Here is a 22,212-nt window from a genome sequence, read left to right on the forward strand (position 1 = left end):
GCCTCTTGATGCCCTTTAACCTGAGCTGGTTATGGACCCTTAGCTTGGAAATGCCTCTATTGCCCCTTTGCTCGAGAGGCCCTGAGAATGCCATTGTTTCCTTGTCTTTTACCCCAGCAAACTCCTTGTCCTCAATGCTCTTCCTTCCAGTTGGGTACAGCATTACAGCCCCACTATGCCAGCTTCATGCATGCCCCTAAAATGCACGGTCACCTGGCATCAGACACAATCTGATGCCCAAGGCTACCACAGATTGCCTGCACAAGGCTGCTCAGTAAAATGCTTTGCCTTTTTATTAAAAATACCTGAATTAGAATGTCTCTGCATTATGAATTTAATAATTCACTCTTTTAGAAAGGGAAATGCTTTGTACACATTTTTTTGGTCCATCTGATGAACCAGAACAAAATCTGTTATAAAGAAGTGAAGTTATAGATGATTGTGGGTGTGTCAGACTACCAGGTTAGTCATGGGTCATTCTAGTCTCCTCTTATTAACTAATAAACAATAATTCATGACAACAGAAAGATAATTACAAGTCAGAGTAATTACACTGTGCAGGTAAAATATATCAGAATAAAAGCACTGTCAAAAAGGTGAGAGCAGAAAGAACAATTTAGCCATCAATAATTTTGTCGTTGTGTCCTTTAAGGATGACTAGTTACAAGACAAGGTGGCAGTCCCCTATGTAAGGCAGTCATAGACTTGCATGACAACCAGTTAATGGGGACCAGATTTTTAAGCACAGAGGAATGACCTTGCAAGACTTTTGGAAACATTTAGGCAACACATATGAAGAATTATTCACTTGGGTAATAGGGAAAAATCTACTTAGGAACCCTGGTCTAGCACACAGTAATTCTCTAAGTCATATATACACTAGTGTGCTATTCTGACCCTCTCAGACATCTTTTGGTGAAGGTCACTATTTCATGCAATGTAATGACTTTTAGAATTAAATCCAATTTCACTTTACTCGTGCCCTGACTTTAGAGGTTCTTAGATCAGCCTGGCAGGAGGTCCTGTAAAGAACATTTTTACTTGTCTGAGCCAACTTTCCTCTAGTGGTAGCTGCAGACCAAAAGTGCTGCACAAAACCAAAAAGGTACTATTTCCAACTATTTCTTTTGAAGCAGGTTTTCACAGTACTGTATTGCTTTGAAGAATAAGGGAATTCTTTGACTATAAAAAGCTGACAGCCAAAAGCATCTGCAACAAATAACCATGCTAGAAGTTGCTTTTCTTTGAAGAACAATCAGAATCAATAGGAATTTAGCACAAAGTGGACACTTCCAGTAAACAGAGCAAAAAGAGCAGAGAAAGCACAGGTTTTCTCTCCAGAAATGACACTGAGGAAAAAGAAGGAAAAAGAAAAACAGACACAGACCAAACTCATAGTGATGAGAAATAGACCTTTCACTTACAATGGCTATTATTGACACTTCTCACTGTACAGGCAGAATGAACAAGACTTAGCTCTGCTGAGATGCATAAGGAAAACACAAGCCTTGCTTTTTCATAGTGCAAGTAGAGATTTTGCCCACCAAGCATCCTTGTACTCACTTATTCAGAACACACTTCACTGGGATGTGTAAACTGTTTTCTGAAGTGTTCTGGGCAGTCTGGAGCTATTTGGCTTCAAAAACCTGGGCTGAATTTTCTCCCCTAACATTTTTTTTTAGTGCAGATACAATCATAGAATCATATAACAGTCTGGGTTGGAACGGGCGTTTATTAAAAATCATACAAAACCTGTGCTTCATCCCTTTAATCAACTTATTGGACCTTCTCTGGACTCTCTCGAGCAGGTCCACATCCTTCCTGTGCTGGGACCCCAGAGCTGATGCAGGGCTCCAGTTGGGGTCTCACCAGAGCAGAGCAGAGGGGTAGAATCCCCTCTCTCCCTTTTGCCCATGCTGCGTTGGATGCATCTCAGGCCACGTTTGACTTTCTGGGCTGGGAGTGCCCATGGTCATGTCATGTCCAGCCTCTCTTCCACTGGCACCCCAAGTCCTTCTCCCCAGGGCTGCTCTCCATCTGTTCATACCCAGCCTGTGCTGGGGGTGGCTCTCCATGAGATTCCCAAAGACCCACTTCTCAAGCTTGTGCAAGTTCCTCAGCATAGCATCCTGTCCTTCAGATGTGTCATCTGCACACTTGCTGAGGGTGCTCTTGATTCTTTTGCCTGTGTCATTAATGAAGACATTGAAAAACACTGATCCCAGCATGTTCTGCTGAGAGACACCATTCTTCACTGATGTCCAGCAGGACTCTGAGCTATTAATCACTACCCACTGGCCACCATTTTCCAACTGATTCCTTATCCACGAAACATCCACCCATCAAATGCATCTCTCCAATTTAGAGAGAAGAGTGCTGGGGTAGAGGGTGGGAGGGGGAACTGTGTCAAAGGCTTTACAGAAATCCATAAAATTCTGTACTGTAGTTCCTCCCTGGACCACTGATGTAGTTTCCTCCAACAAAGGCCACTAAGCTGATCAGGAAGGAACTTCCCTTGGTGCAGCCATGCTGTCTTGAATCACTTCCCTGTTCTCCCTCTGCCTTAGCACAGCTTCTAAAAGGATCTGTGTGAGGATCTTCCCAGGCGCTGAGGGCAGGCTGACTCAGCTGTAGCTCCCAGAGTCCTCCTTTCTAACCTTTGTTTCCCTTTTCCAGTCACCCAGGACTTCACATAACTGTTGTGACTTTTCAAATATGGAGAGTGGCTTGGCAGCTACATCAGTGAAATTGCTCAGGACTCTGCAATGTATCTCATCACATTCCATGGACCTACATACATTCAGGTTCCTCAGATGGTCACAAACCTGATCTTTACTAGCTGTGGAAAGGACTTTGCTCCCTCAGTCTTTATTTTGCTGTTCATCCACTTGAGAGATGTAAGAAGAGATCTTGCCATTGAAGACTAAGGCAAAATGTGCATTACTTCAGTCATTGTTACCTCATTCATTGTTACCAGGTTTTCAGCATTGTTTATCCTTGTTTACACCTTCTTCATCTTTCCTTTTCTGGTTAATGTACTTGTACAAGCCTCACTTTAGACTTCCTCATCCCATCCATACACAACAATACTGATAAACACCTTTAAAAAAAAATCACAAAATCTGAAGTATGTACACTGAAAGGGATTTTTAAAGGCAAAACTGGAGGGTGTCACATGTATTTTACTTTACTCATATCACCTTACTTTACTTCCATTTTCTGAAGAGCCAGCACAGATGCCACAACCCAGGCCAACTGTCTTCTTTCCCTTATCTCCAGTTTGGGAATGCTTTCTCTCACTGGTTCTTTGACTGCTGGCTCAAGAGGGTAGGAGAAAGGCAGAATAAAAAGGGCCTGGGAAAGAGTCAACAGATGGCCCTGGAGAGCAGTGGAGATGGAAGAAAAATTCTTCTAACTCACAGAAAGGCAGCAGGAGCAAGGTTAGGGAGTGAGGAAACATGACAAGCCAAGAAAGAGGAAGCCGCAGCAGTACTCAGCAGTCTCCTGTTTCCTACCAAACAGAAAGACTGGGCAACTATTTCCCCCCTCCTTCACCTATCTCTACCCCTACCCCTTTCATTTATTTCATGTTTCTTCAATCCATATTTAATCTCCTGCTTCAGTGTTTTTAAACTGCCTCACAAGGGCATTCAGGCTGCTGATGTTAGAATTGCAATGTTTTCAGTTCCTTCTGATGGTTAAGGGCTAACAAAAATTGATCCTGAAAAGAACAACATAACAGAACAAACGAAACCAGATTGTTTCGCAAGGAAAATGTTAAGCTTCCGAAATGGAAATATTTTGTGGCCATGCTGTGATTTTCAAAAACTTTCCTATTGAAGACTTTGCCAATCCAAGACAAATTTTGAGCAGAAGCTTGAGAAATAGATTTAAGGATATAGTGTGATTTCATAAGGCCCTGGCTGTGGTTAGCACATTGAGCACATCTATATACTACAAACATGACCTTAGCCCCTTAGTGTTCTCTCCCATTTTTTTTACAGGAAAGCTTCATTATTACTCTGGTTGACATTTCCAAAGGAAGAGAGTTGCAGTTCTCTTGATAGTCCTTGATTTGCTTCATCATCAGGACACTTCCATGTTCTCATCTACCCATCAGATAGGCATGTCACAGTTCACTGTTATGGAGAAAGAAGGAGGCCACTTAGAGGGAATACTCATCTGAGCAAAAGAAAATGAGGAGTGGCCACCAGTGCTTGATGTAAACTGGTTTTTATGGAAACTTGGAGGTTTTGGAAGGAGGGCTGCATTGAGATGCCTAAAGCAGCACATACAGGAGTCAATGTTTTTTTGTAATCAGGCAGCATCAGTCCCTGTATGGTTTCAAGCACACACGCTGTATGGCCTATTTGGGAGACACCACATCTTTCCATACTCACAGCATTATGACTTTGAAAATTGCAGTAGAAAACATCTTAGGTCATTGTACATAGGAACAAAAGCCTGATGTCAATTCTCTTGGCTGTTGTTCCTCAGAGGGACAGATCTGCTGAGGCAAGACAAAGAAACTGCATTTAGCAATGACACAAACTCTAAATATTGAATAATATGTGTGCACAATAATGTGTGCTGCCATGCCATCACTTATAGACTCTAGTGCTGTAGCCTTCACCTTTCCTGCCACAGGTTAACTCTTGCCTATCAAAACCCCTTTTTTCCTCCAAAGTTATTTCCAAAAATAACCGCTTCTTTTTGGGCAACAGCTGAACAGAATGTGGCTGAGCTTTCTTCCAGAGGGTTGTAAAAACCCAAAACTGATTAAAGGATTTCACTTGAGAGATAAAGCTAAGTGCCAGCAGTGTGTGAGCAGACACCATTTCTAGTGGTGTATGTTAATTGGTAGTCCATGTAAATGCAATAAATTTGTAACTAGAAATTTGTTTACAAGAATCTAAAATGCAGGCCTTCAAATCCTCTTGGAGATTGCACAGCCAGGGGTTTTGGTAGCAGGTGGGTTTACAGGAATGGCTTCTGTGACAAGGTGTCTGAAGCTTCCACTACATCTGGCAGAGCAAATTCCACCCGGCTTCCAGACGAATGTGTCATTGGCCAAGGCTGGGTGGTGGTGGAGGTACAACTGACACTGAAGAAAGTTCCAAGCATCAGATCCTTATTGTCTTTCCAACTCTCATGCCTTTTCTCTGTACCTTCTCCATGGGCAGATCCACACACTGATGACTCTTTTCTCTCTTCTTTTGCAGGACTGGCTAACTCCTTCCTGCACCTAGCATGACCAGACTGACCCTGTCTGTCCCTCATATAACACCTTACCCCCTCAATGCCTTGCACAACCGCATAACCCTTCCTCCCCACAGCAGAGCCAGCAGACTCCAAATCCTTCCTCAACCAGTTAACACATTCCTTTTTAAGAATCCTCAGTGGACATAGCTGTGACCTATTAATGGGCGAGGCTGTTCCCAATCTTTGGTAATTAGCACCACTGCAACTCATCAGGGGCGAGATTGCCTTCAGCACTATCTCTAGCCTCTTATAATCTGTCCTCCCACAGCTGGGCCAATCAGAAATGGTGGGAAAACCTCTCTGACAGCATATTTAAGAAGAAAAATAAAAGTGATTGTGACGATGTACTTGTGGTCAGAGAAGACTGGGGTTAGCATATGTGAGAGGAACAACTCTGCAGACACCAAGGTCAGTGCAGAAGGAGGAACAGGAGGTGCTCCAGCAGGTGCTGGAGCTGAGATGCCCCTGTAGGCTGTGGTGCAGACCATTAGTGAAGCAGCTGCAGCCCACGGAGGATCACAGGGATGCTGAGATCCACCTGCAGCCTGTGGAGGAGACCCACACCTGACACGAGGCTGTAACTCTGTGGGACACCTGTGCGGGAGCAGGCTCCTGGCAGGGACCTGCAGACCTGGGGAGAGAGGAGCCCAGACCAGAGCAGATTTCCTGCTAGGAGTTGCGATCCCATGGGAGATCCATGCTGTGGAAGAGTGATCCATGTTGCAGCAGTTGGTGAGGACTGTTGCCCATGGAATGGACTGACATTCGAGAGCTTCATGGAGAACTGTCTCCCATGGGAGAGCAGGGAAAGGAGTCCCCTTCCTGAGCAGTGGGAGAAATAACTTGTTATGAACTGACCATAACCCCCATTCCTGTCTCCCTGTGCTGCTGGGGAAAAGGAGGTTGAGCTGGGAAGGAGGGAGGAGTGAGGAGAAAGTGTTTTTAAAGGTCTGTTTTTACTTCAGAGTATTATTCTGCTGTGATTTGGTTAGGAAAAATGCAATTAATATCCCCAAGCTGAGTCTGTTTTTCCCATGACAGAACTTGGTGAGTGATCTCTCTCTGTCCTTGCCTCAACTCATGAAGCTTTCCCTATACTTTCTCTCCCCTGTCCAGCTGTGGATGGGAGTGACAGAGAGGGTTTGGTGGATCCTGTTTTAAGGAATGCTGCACTCAACTACAAGTCTTAACTGAAAGATGGGGTTTGGGTGCTCAGTGGCAAGCTCTGTGCCTGCCAGCTCCTCCCGCAGCTCACAGCTCGCACTTCTGGGTTGGCAAATTTCCGAACTTAGTACATTATATAAGGCGCACTGGACTATAAGGCGCACTTCCGGGTTCAGGCCAAAATTTTTGTCGAAAGGGTGCGCCTTATAGTCGTGAAATTACTGTACTCTCCAGCTATAGCTCAAGTTGGTAGGTTCAGTAGGAGAGTAACATTTTGGAAAACGCATTCTGTAAGAAGCACTGTCTGCAAGCAACACCACAACTCTGCTTTCTCACACAAACTGATGTCCACAACATCCACCCATGTTCTTTTAAAATGGCAATAGCCTTACTTTTCCCTTATGTTTATGACTAAGTACCACACAACATCCTGAAATTATTGAAAAAAAAACCAAAACTGAAGAAACTATTACAAAATACACAAAATGGCTACAAACCAGCAGGAGATGTTTTATGGTGAAGGTACAAAAGGAACTCTTCTGAGCCCCAGCTGCAGCCACGCAGTGACCCTACTTGCTGCCAAAAAGTCCTAGGTATATAGCACACCAACAGGTGGGTAAATGTGAGTGGATAAGGAGGGAGGAAAACAATGTCAATGCTAAGTGGTGTGTCTGTACTACATTTGCTCAAACATATTTTCATTCAATCATAAGCATTCAGTTAATGAACTTATATAAACTTTACTTTGAAAGGTTTAATTAGGAAAGCATTTATTGCTAAATTACAGTAATTTCACGACTATAAGGCACACCCTTTTGACTAAAATTTTCCCGGGAACCCGGAAGTGCACCTTATAGTCCGGTGCGCCTTATCTGATGGACAAAGTTCAAAAAAATTGCCTACCCGGAAGTGCAAGCTGCGAGCCACGGGGGGAGCCGGCAGGGCCATGGCTGCCAGGTGGAGGTGGGGCAGAGCAGGGGCCGGCACGCCCCGGCCCCGTGCAGGCGGAGCTGCCCCTCCAGAGGCACGCCCGGGCCCCGTGGAGGCTGAGCCGCCCTTCCAGAGGCACACCCCGGCCCCGTGCAGGCGGGACGGCCCCTCTAGAAGCACCCCCCGGCCCCGTGGAGGCGGAGCCGTCCCTCCAGAGGCACCCCCCAGCCCCGTGCAAGCGGGACGGCCCGTCCAGAGGCACCCCCCGGGCCCCGTGCAGGCGGAGCCACCCCTACATAGGCACGCCCCGACCCCGTGCAGGCGGAGCCGTCCCTCCAGAGGCACGCCCCGGCCCCGTGCAGGCGAAGCCGCCCCTCCACAGGCACCCATCGGCCCCGTGGAGGCGGAGCCGTCCCTCCAGAGGCACGCCCGGGCCCCATGGAGGCGGAGCCGTCCCTCCAGAGGCACCCCCCGGCCCCGTGGAGGCGGCACGGCCCCTACAGAGGCACGCCCGGGCCTCGTGGAGGCAGAGTCGCCCCGCCACAGGCACCCTCCAGCCCCGTGGAGGTGGAGCCGCCCCTACATAGGCACGCCCCGACCCCGTGCAGGCGGAGCCGTCCCTCCAGAGGCACGCCCGGGCCCCGTGGAGGCTGAGCCGTCCTTCCAGAGGCATACCCCGGCCCCGTGCAGGCGGGACAGCCCCTCTAGAAGCACCCCCCGGCCCCGTGGAGGTGGCATGGCCCCTACAGAGGCACGCCCGGGCCTCGTGGAGGCAGAGCCGCCCCTCCACAGGCACCCTCCAGCCCCGTGGAGGCGGAGCCGCCCCTCCACAGGCACCCACCGGCCCCGTGGAGGTGGCATGGCCCCTCCACAGGCACCCACCGGCCCCATGCAGGCGGCACGGAGGGGCGGCGGCCATAGCCCGGCCCCGCCAGATGCAGGCGGGCCTGGGGCCCTGCGGCACCACCCCTGCCGGGTACAGGCGGGCCCGGGGGCCAATGACTGCCGGGTTGAGGCGGGGCCTCGGCCAGCAACCGCGCGGAGGGAGCTGGGGGCAGAGCCTCGCTGCAAAAAATAAGTGCGCCCTATAGTCCGGTGCGCCTTATCTGATCTACAAAGTTGCGAATTTTGCCAACTCCCGGCGGGTGCGCCTTATAGTCCGGTGCGCCTTATGGTCGTGAAATTACTGTACTATATGAAGGACTGTGAATGGTAAGAAAAGAACATGAAACCAAAGAGATGATTGAAGGAGATTTGAGAAATTTCTGTGTGTCTGCAAAGATAGTAATGCAGTAAGTAAAAAGGCACTGCAGTCCAATATACTTTTGTCTTTCAAATGACTCAACTTATAATTGCCCTTTAGCTTAAGTTAAAGTTTCTGTGACCTGTTAAGCAAATGCACAAAAAAGGTTTCTCTGCAGAAGCAGATTTGGGTTGCAAAATGGAACTTTTCATAAAACCTCAGCTGCAGAGAAGTATGCTGTATAAAACCCTGTGATCACAGGAGGTGCTTTAGGTACACAGCTACAGCCAGGAACTGTTGCTTTCCCGTCATGCAGAAAGTCCTTCCCAGACACCACATGTGCACAAACACACACCCCTCCACTCTCTCCCAGCACTTCAGGCTCTGCATATAAAATGCTGCCACTCTCAAAAAGCTCAAGATTTTGCTGCACCAAAATAAGTGCTCCTCATCTGTTCAGACCTACCAGATTGTCATAAATAATGTGACTGCGCCAGCCAGATGAAGACTACTCTCAGAGGGTATTTTTAGATCTAATATAATACTTTTGATCAGTCACACCCTCAGTTTCCTTCCCTCCCAAAAAGCTTTTCCTTTCGGCCCATATGTTAGGAGATGTCTCAAGTTGCATCTTTCCTCCATAATGTCAATTGATGACAGGTGAATTGCCACCCTAAGTTCTGTGTTTTATCAAAGGAGCAATTCCAAAGCTGCACTCCAAATGGCAACAGAGGAAGGACCCTGGTGCTAACTAAAACCCGTATTTAGGGAAAGTAAACACTATCTACCCTTTCTCTGTCATCTACCAAAACATTCATTACTTGCTTCATTAATTTTTCTTAGGCCCTCACTGTTGAACTATTACTGTCATGTGGTCTAATTATGGTTACAATATATTTATGCAAGTCACTTCTTTTGCTAAACAATCTGGGTTGGTGTTAGTTGGTTACTTGGCTGGTTTTTGAGTCACACATCACACAAGCCACTGTGTTTTGGACAATTTTTCTTTATTGTCTGTGAAGACAAAGCTTTGTTGAATGCAGGTTTTAACACCTTCTAACCTTTTCTTAATCTCAAGAGGTAAAATCTTAATTATTATGGCTTACCTTTCAATTTTTCAGTGCACACACACTCATCATTTACATCTCAACATCATTATCTCCATAATATTTATATTCTTCTTAGCTAAAAAAAAAAAAAAAAAAAAAAAAAAAAAAATTAAAGAACAAACTCAAATAGAATAAATTAACCTAGCTTCACTCTCTTCTGGATATTGACATCAATTCCACCAGCAGGAAGCCAGCATTCAAAGGGTGAAAAATGTCACTCTTCCTTTTCCCCATTATATTCTGAAAAAGAACAAATAAATCATTCTGCAATTGTATGAGAATTATCACAAAGACACTTACAAGACTCCTGCTTACAAAACCTTTCCTTTCATTCCACAAAAACTCGCACTCTAGTCATTATTTATTATTTTTTAAGTAAGAGAGACAAGTTATGTAAAACTTCATAAAAAATAACCAAAACAAAAGAGCAACAGTAACATAACTGAGGCAACAGAAATAAGCGGATTTGGACTTCCATTACATCCTGGAGGGAATTTTTGTATTGAATTAATTCTTCAAAAAAAATTATACCAGAAAAAAAAAATTAACCCACAACCAAACCAAAAAAAAAGAAAAAAAAAAAAAAAAAGAAAAAAAAAAAAAGAAAACAAGAGTAAGGGCGAACAAGAAGAAAGAAAGGAAGACTAAACAAGTGAGAGTTTTGTTGATGGTAGTAGTTTAATGACTTCCCTTTTCGGTGCTCTTTGACTGCTTTCCAGCCGCTCCCCTCCTGGGTCCATTTCTGTGGCGCACTGGGCTTGGCTGGGTGCCAGGGTGACAATCAATGTCTAAGCAGCCTCTTCGGCCCGAGATTATTCCTTGAGTCCCTTTGTTTTATTAGTGAGGAGGTAGGGGGCCGCAGGGGTGATTTCTAAACTGAAACAGGATGTCCTGCTGGTGTCCCAGGCTGTGAAAGTCTCCATTTCACCGGCTGCGCCAGTGATGCAAGATGGCTTAAGCTAATGAAGTGAGACTAGGCTGCAGATTTCTACTTTAGCTTTTTTCCTTTAAGATACAAAAACCTCAGAGGGATGCCGACTTAACAGACAGCTCTAGGGAGGCTGTTCCTTGGGATAATATGCCAGCTAGAAACTATCATGTTAAAACATGTATCTGAGTATGCCTATTATCCACAGACAGTTTTCCAAACTAACTGATTCAGTCTCCCAGACAATTATACAAAATGCTGCAAGGAAATAAGTGAATGTGTAGGTATGCAAAATCACACACAAACAGGTCAAATAGTTCTCCAGTTCAGGCGTTTAGTTTTCTAATGCCTTGTGTGGTAAATGACAGGTCAGCATCCTAAAAATCAGAAAACAGTAAATTAATTAGATTTGAGTTCAGCATCTATTGTTTTTGAACAATAAAATCTCAAAAATTGTATGGTTGTTAGGCATGAACAACACTTACTGAGTATATTTGTATTGTCCACGTTTTTTATTAAAGAAAATAAGAACAGGGAAATGCATTAGAAAATATTCTAAATACAGTGCTGTTAAGCTCTTACACAAAAAACCTTCTCTAAAAAGTAAGTGAAGTTCTTTTCTGTATACCCTGCTGGTATACCAAAATCTGATTCACACTACAGTTATTTTTAGCTGGTTTAGGTAAAATATGGCATCTCTCCTTATTATGAAAGAGTTTCTTTACCACTGTCATCAGTAATTATTTGTAAACCTGGTGTCGTATTTAAGGGTCACTTCTTTTTACTGAGCTACATTATTATATGGGTACCAAAAGCTGAAAAAATTTAGAATATTCAGCCTTCATGGTTTCCCAGCCATTCCTCAATCCCTCACCAGAAGAGAGAGCACCACACCAGACAGAACATCAACCACTTGCACAAAATTAGTCTCACTGGGTCCATAGCAAAACTGGTGTTAAGCAACAGGCTTCCTCAGATCTAAATCAGCAGCTGGTACCCCACCCTGAGCTATTCTGTATACATGACAATGATACTGGATTTTCTACATAGCCCAATGGATTTCAAACTGCTTGCAACAGTAAAAAGAGAGATGAATGTACAATTTATGTTTATACTTTGTGGATACAAAATGTAGTAGCATGGATGAATGTAGAGTTACCAGAAGAAAAGAAGAAACAACAACAAAAAAAGGAAAGCAATCACCTCTCTACCCTTATTGCCTTAATAGCTTAAAAAGTAAAAATTAGAATAGAAGGTTCATCTGCCCAGATATGTTTAATGGGCAGACAAGCTTTCAGTAGTTCTGAAGCATGTTGCAAAACTCAGTATTCAGATCTTAATTTCTGTTTTGAAACCTTGCTGCTTTGAGGCAACATAAGATTAGGTGTTTCCCATGTTGACACTTGGGGAACAGCTGTATTTCACAGCTAGGTGCCTGGGCTGGAACAGTGAATTCACAAAAAAACAGGCTTCTATCAGTCATGAGTTTCTCCCATCCACACAATAGACATGGTGCAGTTTGAAGACACTTGTCTGTCCTTGTGATGCTAACTGTCCTGGATTTTCCTGCTTCAGCACTAACACAACTGGAAACACTCTAACAAGAATAATGCTTTACCAAACATTTAGCAACTGTAGTTGTTATGGAGACCTTGTAAAACTAGAATGGAGAGAGGAAAGCAGCATTATCAGCACAAATGAGGTGAGATGTAACCCAGTGCCTTTGTTACAGCATAAATTGCCCTTAGTCCAATCATGCCACTCTCACTAGTACAGGCCAGAGACATCACACATTAACAACATCACACCCTGTAATCAGTACTTCACAATGATCAGCTTGGTGGAGAAAAGCAAAACAGTCTCAACATGAAAATCTGCATGTTTGAATCACTCTGAGATTTCCTTCTTACTGGACAAGGAGAATCTATACCTGCCTGGCAGACACTTCAGGAACTACCTACTGTTAGATTTCATACCAGGAGGACCCTGAATGAGGTAGCTTCCATCTTTCTTCAAGTTTCTTTGCTGTCTTCCTTCCATACAGCATCCGTTATGCTTTTTCTGACCTTCATATTTGATTTTATTTTTAAAAGAGCACTAGAACCATTAGATGCAATGGCTATAGTCAAGTAAATAATTTGGAAACTTACATATATTGCCTTTTCTGCTTGGGAAGTAATAAGGATTTAAGGCAGCACAGAAGACAGTCACTTTCATTTCATACTCAGGGTGAAATATCATGTGTGCACAGGTGTATGCTCACACTGTGCTTGCTGAGGATGAAAACTGATGATTCCTGAAGAAGGAAGAATGAAATATGTGAAAACTCCTCAACAGACAGACACACAGCTGAATGTTGCAAACACCTTTTGCCTTCATTGCCATGAAATACATCTACTATTTATTTCCAGAAATCAAATAATATTAGCAGATAGACATTTTTTGCTTTTATAACCATATGAAAGTGATGATAACCACCCCACTGAGCTGTGGCTCACACTCTGAGCTGAAAAGGAAACTTGTATGTGTCCATGGATCCCCCATTCAGCATTGTTCCCTATATCTTTCTGTGACTGCACCATTTCAACCACTAGTAGTCCTATCAGCATTGCAAAGGGTCATTACCATGACTACCCCTTCCCTTCTTTAGAGATTACTTTTTCAGTCCAAGAGAAATGCCTATGTTCATACAAGCACAGGTGCTTATATGAGCATGGATTTTAATGGCTGTGTTAATGGAACTGCATGCACAAACTACCTGAGTGAGAGCACACAGACAATTCACACTGAATGAATGCAGCACAGATAATTCCTTTCCTTATGATCAACTTGTTTAAATAATTACAGTATTTTCATGATTATAAGCCGCACTGACTATAAGCCGCATCTCCGGGTGTCAGCAACTTTTTATTCTTTGTCCATACGTAAGCCGCACCTGATTATAAGCCGCACGCTACAATACAGGATGTGATAAAAGGTATCTATTCTATCACCATCTGTTGAGGGTGGAGGCAGTGATCCTTATCTCAATGGGAGATATTCTGTTAATGGGCCATCCATTGAAACCAGGTAGGGCATTGTTCTTTATCTTTTCACAACCCATCCTTCTTCCAGCGAGTCATTTTCTGCTAATGGCCCATTGAGTCCCACTGTGAGACTGATAAAATTACTGCGTCCTGTTGGAAGTTACATCAGGCAGGGGGAAGAGCCCAACATTTCTTAGCAAAATAAAAACAGAGGTTTTGGGACACTAAGGGAGCCCCTTTCTCCACTGGACTCCAGAGGAGAATCGGATTTCTCCGCATCACCACAGGACCTCCGGAGGGAAACTGCACCTTCTACAGGAGCACTGCTTCAACTGAATCACATCTGTCACTGCAAGGGGACTGCAACCATCATTTAATTGAACTGCCACCAACACCCTGCCTGACAGGGTGTCAGGTTGTACTCTGACTTTGTCAGGGTTTGGAGTTTGTTTCTTTGTAGTACTGTATTTCTATTTTAATTTCCCTAGAAAAGAACTGCTATTCCTAATTCCCATATTTTTGCCTGAAAGGCCCTTGATTTCATAATTATAATAATTTGGAGGGAGGGGGTTTACATTCTCTATTTCAAAGAGAAGTTCCTGGCTTTCTCAGCAGACACCTGTCCTAAAACAGCAACTTTTCATTCTTTGTCCATATTTAAGCCGCACCTGATTATAAGCCGCACTTTGGGTTCAGACCAAAATTTTAATCAAAATGGTGCAGCTTATAATTGTGAAATTACTGTATTCAAATTCCTAGATCTCAACAGCTAAAACCAGAGAACTCTAGTGTGTAATGGAAATTCTTTTGAGTTATTTTGTGTTTATACACACCAGAACAAATTGTGATCTATAGGTGCACATAGGATTGTTCTGGCTATTAAAAAGGATGCAAAATTACTTTGCACTTTACCACACTGAAGAAAATTTTGTGGTGCTAATTGGGCTCAAAAGCAGATGGTTTAGTTATGTGTTTTGGTTTTTTATTTATAATTTTTTTAATAAGTCACTGTGATTCTGACATGCCAGAATATTTTACCCTAAATTGTTTGTATATATTTGTGTATTCCTGGAGATAACTTCAAGAACATTTTTTCTGGCTAGGGCAAGATTCAAAGACCTGCAGAGTAGAGGTTATTATATATATTATTTCATCTCTGATGAAACGCAGCCATGCCAGCAAGTCATTTGTAAGGATCTACCCAGGTCTTTGAATTATTTTCTCTCTTGAATTTGAGAAATCCTCTGTCAAGCTTCTTTTTTTTTTTTTAAGCCTATGCTCCCAAGACAGCAGAATCAGAGACAGCAGAACCAAACCACAGTAAGTGCTCAGAGCTCTGAATTTAGTTTTAGAATTACAGTTGATGCTGTAGGCGATGCAGAACTTGTGTGTAGTGAAAGTAGTGGAGATTGTTTCCACACCTCAGGTCCTGTTGCAGTGTCCTGGCCTGGTCCCTGCCTCCACTTCCTTATGATGTCAGACAGCTGCAGCAATAACACATTACAGCCAATACAGCCTGCATGCCCCTGCTAGTTTTTCTTGGCTTTGCAGAAGCCTTTATAGGCAACACACTGTGTGTGTGATGAGAGAAAGGAAAAAAGTGAAAACAAAATGTGAAGTGTTACCTTTTTTCTCTTAGGATCAGAAAGATCAGATAAGGCAACATTCGGCTTGCAAAGACATCAGCAAAGACAGCTGTGTTTAAAAAAAGTACTCTCACATCACAGGGTGGAAGGACTGCTGCTCAGTGTGGCTTTCCAAAGGTTGCAACAATCACTTTTAAATTCTCACTTACCTGTTCCCCCACCAAAGAGCAGGGAGTCCAGAGCTATTCTTCCCCCAGGCTCCCTAGAATAAAAGGAAGGGAGCCTTTTATTCTTTATTATTAGAAGAAATATAACTGCACACTGAGAGTGACAAAGGCCTGCTCACGGGGGGTGGTTGTCATGTTGGCTTTCTTTTTTCTTTTTTGATTCATACTCAGAGCTTCTAACATTTTCCAGTGATGGAGCAGAACTCCTGGCTGCCTGTTCTGTAGGCCACCTCAGTGTCTTCCACCAAGCAGTCACTGTGCTGTGCTATAAAACAGTGTTAGAAATGCAAATGCTGCTTTGAATATTTAATATCACTGAAGATTCAATGCAGAGTATTGGTCTGCTAAAGGCATAGAGAATCAAAGTCAAATTATCTTTTATTGTCTAAACAAAATGCAGTGAAAAATCTGCAAGCAGTCAAATATTCAGCAGTTCACAGCAATTGTAAGAATATCTTTCTTCTTCTAGAAACATTCTTTCCTATTGTTAATATTTCTACTCCCTTTCTTAGTCCATAAAATCATAGAACCATAGAATATGAGTTCTATTAGTTGGATGGGACTCATTAGTATAATCAAAGGGCCCCTCCTGGTCCTTCACATGATCACCCAAGGGTCACACCATGCACCTGAGAGCATTGTCCAAAACCTTCTTGACCTCTGTCAGGCTGGTGCTCTGACCACTGCCCTGGGGAGCCTGTTCCACTGTCCACCCCCCACTCTGGGGAAAGAACCTTTGCCTGGGATCCAACCAAACCCTCTCCTGACACAACTCCAGGCCATTCCCTCAGGTCCTGTCACTGATCACCACAGAGCAGAGATCAGTGCCTGCCCCTCCTCTTCCCCTCACGAGGAAGTTGCAGATTACAATGAGGTCTCCCCTCAGTCTCCTCTTCTCCAGGCTGAACAGACCAAGTGACCTCAGCCACTCCTCACACAGATTCCCGTCACAACTCTTCACCATCCTCATGGCTGTCCTTTGGTCAATGCCTGATAGTTTACTACCTTTTTTTATATTGTGACTCCCAAACCAGCCCCCAGCACTGGAGGTGAGGCTGCCCCAGCTCAGAGCAGAGCAGGACAATCCCCTCCTTTGCCCGGCTGTGATGCTGTGCCTGATGCCCCCCAGGACAGGGCTGGCCCTCCTGGCTCCAGGGCACTCTGGCTCAGGTTCAACTTGCCATTGGTTAGGGCGTTCAAGTCCCTTTCCCCAGAGCTGCTTTGTAGAATCTTGTTCCCCAGCATGTCTGTACAACTGGGCTTGCCTCATTCCAGCTGGTGATACCCCAATCATCTACAATTGAAATGTTGAGACTGTAAATTTCTGGGGTTTTTTTCTGTTTCTGTTTTTTTGGTTTTGTAATTTTTTTTAGGTTTTTTGGTTGGTTGGTTGGTTGGTTGGTTGGTTGGTTGGTTGGTTGGTTGGTTGGTTGGTTGGTTGAGATTTTTTTGTTTGTTTGTTTTATCTAAGACATGTCTCTGATTTCCCAGCAACATCCTCAGACATACTGCTTGAGAAATCTTAGAAAGTGCCTTTTTAAAGCATTATTCCTGCATTCTTCACAATGTGTTTCCATTATACTCATTGCTATACTGGTTGTATTCACCTAGTTCTGCATGTGTGTACTGTGTGGGAGAGTGGCACAGTATTGGGGCTCTGCCTTTGCCACATGCAAATGCAGATGCAGCAAGTCTGCTGTGAGGTAGAACACTAGTGGCTAGAGACGAACAGAAAAGAACCCATGTATTGTCAAAGACTCAAAATCGTAATCTTCCAAGTATTCAGTGGCTGAGTACAAAATTGGTACTTCAGGACAATACTTTGTGGTACATAAAAAGATGGAGACAGAGAAAAGGAATGTTTACGAGTACAATGAGTTTCTCTGTTTGAGGTAATGTAAAAGAAGAGGGGAATAAAAAACCACTGTAACTATTTTAAATTCAAAACATTTGAGATCAGTGTTTCCAGCGTCTACAGGTTTTGGACCTTGGTTTTGGTTTGATTTTTTCTTTTATATGGTGACTCTCCTTCATTTCTTTGGTTTTGGGAAGTAGTAAAAATGGTACTGTAAAAGTCTTGGTCATGAAATCTGTATTTTGTTTCCTTTCTGCCACTGACCTTTCACATGACCTGAAGAAAATAATTCTAATAATTCTGCTTTTTTCTGTACTCTAGATAGCTGGTTGCCAGTCTACTTTCACAGGTAACATTAGGGAGTTCTCCGAAGGTTCGAAGATGTTCCTCTGTAATGCAGTAAAGACCAGCATTATGAAGACAAAGTCACACTTAGCCTGCTATGAGGAGGCTATGTAAGAGGTGAGTCGCAGTGGATGAGGGATATCAGTACATCTTCTTTACTATTGACTTTAGCAACACTTTTGAGACAGTCTCTTATAACTACTGAAGCTGGAGTCAGACAAAAGGATAGTGAGATGTTATGAAAACTGGCTTAACTGCCAGGCTTAAAGAGCTGTGTTAGGCAGCATTAAGTCCAGCTGCGGGTCAGTCAGCAGCAATGAGCCCCACAGGTGGATCACAGGGCCAGTATAATTTCATTCCCCATGAATGTCCAGAAAGACTAGACAGAGTTTACAGGTGACACAAAACTGGGAGGGGCGGCTGCTAGACCAGCTGGGTAGTTCAGCCATCCAGAGGCACTTGAACAAGCTTGGAGAAATGTAATTTTTGTAATCTCATGTGTTAGGCTCAGGAAGCAACAACTGTTGAATAAAGAGACTGTTAGTCTCATGAAGGCTGACACAAGGAAATGTCAATCCCTGAATCTGGAGAGAAGTCAGCCCAGGCACCAGCACATGCCTGGATGATGACTGGGAAGTAGCTTTTCGGAGGCAGTCCTGAAGAGTCCTTGTGGACAGCATATGACAATGATTCAGCAATGTGCTCTTGCAGCAAAGAAGGCCAACAACCTCGTGTGCTCCATTACGAAAGTGCCAGGAGGTGTAGGGAAGTGATGGTTACCCTCTGCTCCACGCTGCTGAGACACATCTTCGTGCTGGACAGGTTCTGCTCCCCACACTGAAAGGGTTTGCATGGACATAAAGGAGAAAGCACAGTAAAGGCCAGGAAAATGGTTAAGGAACCATAGCATCTCTTATACAAGGAGAGGCTGAGAGAGAGCTGTGGCTATAAAGTCTAGGGAAGAGCATGCTGAGAGGCACATGTGTAATTATCTGACAGAAAGGTGTAAAGAAGACTGAAACAGACTACTCAGTGATGCCCAGTTAAAGACCATCAGACAATGGATGCAAACTGAATTGTGATAAGTACTACCCAAACACCAGAAAACCTTTGTTTTGATGAGATTGGTCATTCACTGGATTAGGATGCCCAGCGAAATTGTGAAGTCTCCACCCTTGGAAATTCTAAAGGCCTGACTGGACTATGCCCCAAGCAATCTCCAATGTTCAAGCCTGCTCTGAGCAAGGTGTGATGTTCTAGATGATCAGAGATCTCTTCCATCTTAAACTGTTCTCTACGTGTTGGCATTAGCCTTGTAAGCTAGTAGCGGAGATATCCTCTGGTGGTTAGTTAGCAGTAATTTTTTGCAAAATTTCTAACAGGAATCTTACAGAAGCAAAAATCTTTGTTGTAGTTTTTGTTGGAATAGCAATTCCAGTCTGTGGTTTGGTGGTTGGCATTTTTCCCAGGTGAATTAAAATGGAAAAAAAAGCAACAATGAAACAAAAAGAAATCGCTAAACTCCAATTCAATTACATTTTTCTATCACAGATCTTCTCATATCACACCCATGTCTCTTTATTCAACAGTTGTTGCTTCCTGAGCCTAACTCATCTGCCTGACCATGACCCTGACAACTTCAGCCTCCAAGGACATGGGATGATTCTGCCTCTTTGTCAGGAACATGCCCATATGTTTTCTCTGGTACATAGACCCTGCACTGATATAACCCTGCGTTTGAGACAATTAAAAAAGATTACAGTAATTTCACGAATACAAGCCGCAGCAATTTGACAAAAATTTTGGTGGAAACCCGGAAGTGTGGCTAATACTCAGGAGTGGCTAATATGTGAATAATTTTCTGACATTTACAACCCCAGACGTGCCAGCCAGGGTGCCGAGCCAAGCACCTCCCAGTAAAAGCCGGCATTCCGCGATTGTTACAGTGTTACTGTGTTGCCCTGGCTCCCTGCAGGCAGCACGGGGGGCGGGGAGAGAGGCGGGAGAGCTCTCTTCCCTCCTCTGCCGCAGCCCAGGGGAGAGACGGGGGGACCCTGCGCCGCCATTGCCGCGGCTCGGGGAGCCGATGGGGGCCCTGCGCCACCATTGCCATGGCCCGGGGAGGAGAGGGGGGGCCGCGCCGTCATTGCTGCGGCCCGGGGAGGACGGGGGTGGGGGCGCCGCCATTGCTGTGGCCCGGGGAGGAGGGGAGGTGCTCTGCCCCCGCCCTCTGCTGCCGTGGTGGGAGCAGGGGGTGCTCCGTGCCCAGCCAGCACTGCGGCGCAAGCGGGGCGTGCTCTCCATGCCCGACCAGCGCCGCGGCGGGAGCGGGGCCGGGCGAGCGAACCCAGAGGTGGCGGTCAGCCCCGAGTGGCAGTGCCGGGCTGGGCCACCTGGCCCCGTCAGCAGCTCCTAGCGGGCCGAGCCTGCACAGCCTTAGTTGAGCCAGTAAACCCCCCGCCATGCCACGGTTCTGTTAGTATTTAGCAACTTTGTTGCATGTGGGTCCTCACTGCGAACGACAGAGCAGCTTATATTCAGGTGCGGCTTATTTATGGACAAAAACCAAAATATTTGCCAACACCCAGAGATGCGGCTTATACTCAGTGTGGCTTGTATTTGTGAATTTACTGTACACTGAAAGGATTGTTACTAAGGGTTCAGGAACACCAGCAGCATTCAAATAGGTGTCTCACAGTCTCCAGTATATTTTGTAGCATGATTTCAAAAACAGTAGCTAGTTTAATGGGTCCTCAAGACAAATCTGTTACAGCATCCCCATTCCTGAAAGGATGTGGCTGAAGTATCCCATATGGGTTGCAGTCATCTTCCTTTTCCAGTTGGAAAAATACTTAGAAATACACATAGTGAAGCAAAGGGATTTCCAGTTGTGGCTTACTTCTTAAACTATACTATGTCAATAGGGTCTCATGGAAGAAAGGAAAAATTGTCATGAGTTGAGATAATACATTTTCTTTCTTTCTTTGTGTTCTGTGGTTTAATCAGTCAAAATTTAGAGATAGCAATGCTGCACTGAACTATGGTCAAGGAAAGCTTTTCAATCATGCCTGTGAGAGAAGCTCTAAATCCACCCTGAGAGAGAAAACAGTACCTTATTTCTACATGGATTTTTTTATTTATTGGTATTACATACGTGGTATTGTGTTTGGCTGGACCACAAAAAATAAAACATTCCACATTGCCATTGCCATATTTTCAAGGACCATATGTCTATTTTCCCCTGCTTAAGGCAGTGGAGAAAAAGATAATATAATGCATTCCCTTTCATCTTCTCATAGAGCAGAAACTTGGGCTATGACAACCAACTCAGGTTTTCCAGCCCTGTTGTAATTGTAGCTCAGGGTAGCTCCATACAGAAATAAATGGCAGAGATAAATTTCTTTTCTTTACACTTTTGACAATGACTTAGGACAAGAGTAATCTCTAACATGCAAAATTTAAGCATTTAAAACTGGTATCAACACTTCGATGTACCCATTTTAAAAACAAGCACAATAAATGTAGATGAAACAACATCCAAGCATACCCATCTGCTGCTGAGTCGCACAACTGTTTCTTTTTCTTAAGTAAAGCTTCTTGTCAGTTACTTTGAAGAGAGGACTTAGAATATATTTTACGCTTCAGTTTATTCTGATCATAGGAAAGGTTTAGCCCAAAAGGCACCTGAATTTTTACAAGAGTTTGCACATATTTGCATATGCTTCAACACTGTTGCAGAGGAAAGAACAAGAGAGAGCAACTTACCATTTCCAAGACAAAATGAAGACCTAGGTTCTCGAGGCTGTCCTAACATTTTCTACTGAGATTTACCAGGACATAATAAAAAGGTCAAGACATTGTCTCCCCACATGCGGAGGCTGGACAGCGAAAGCACTGGCAACAAAGCAGAAGAAAATTAATCAGCAAAATTAACAGATATAATGTATGAAAGTCTTTACATTTATTAGCTTATGATGAGAAGATGAGCATGTTATCAGGATTCCTTTCTCAAAAGTTAAATTCTGCTGGCTAATGGTATCAAGATGTTTTGTGTTTAAATAAGGAATCTGGGCATTTTGCTGTGTGCTCCACATGAATATTCTACCGTGAGAGCTGCAGTTTTTTCAGATTTCCTACTTACATCAAGTGGAATTGATGCCAGACAGCAGGTTTGCTTGTACAGCTGAGCTAAGTTTACAGCCCCTCTCACTTTTATGGACCCAGAGAGCCGACTGGTTTGCAGCTTTCACCCACTTGAAATACAATCAGGGTACAGCGTGGAGAGGAAAACTGTTGCTGAAGTCAGAAATCATGAGGTTTTCATCAGTTTGTTTCCATAAAGCAAATCATGTTCCCAGTATCCCCAGCGTTTTCCAAGTCTTCATTCAGTTCATCATGCTTATTATGCATAAGGTCATGAATGTTACTGTGTTACTGAGTACAATATTTATAGATAGGTAGCTAAAGTTAATGCAATGTCTTTAATAAACTGCTGAATTTCTGCATCTACTGCATCTCTTAATGTGAGCACAGTAAT

This window comes from Catharus ustulatus, chromosome Z (assembly GCF_009819885.2).
Source record: "Catharus ustulatus isolate bCatUst1 chromosome Z, bCatUst1.pri.v2, whole genome shotgun sequence".
Classification (NCBI taxonomy): Eukaryota; Metazoa; Chordata; class Aves; order Passeriformes; family Turdidae; genus Catharus; species Catharus ustulatus.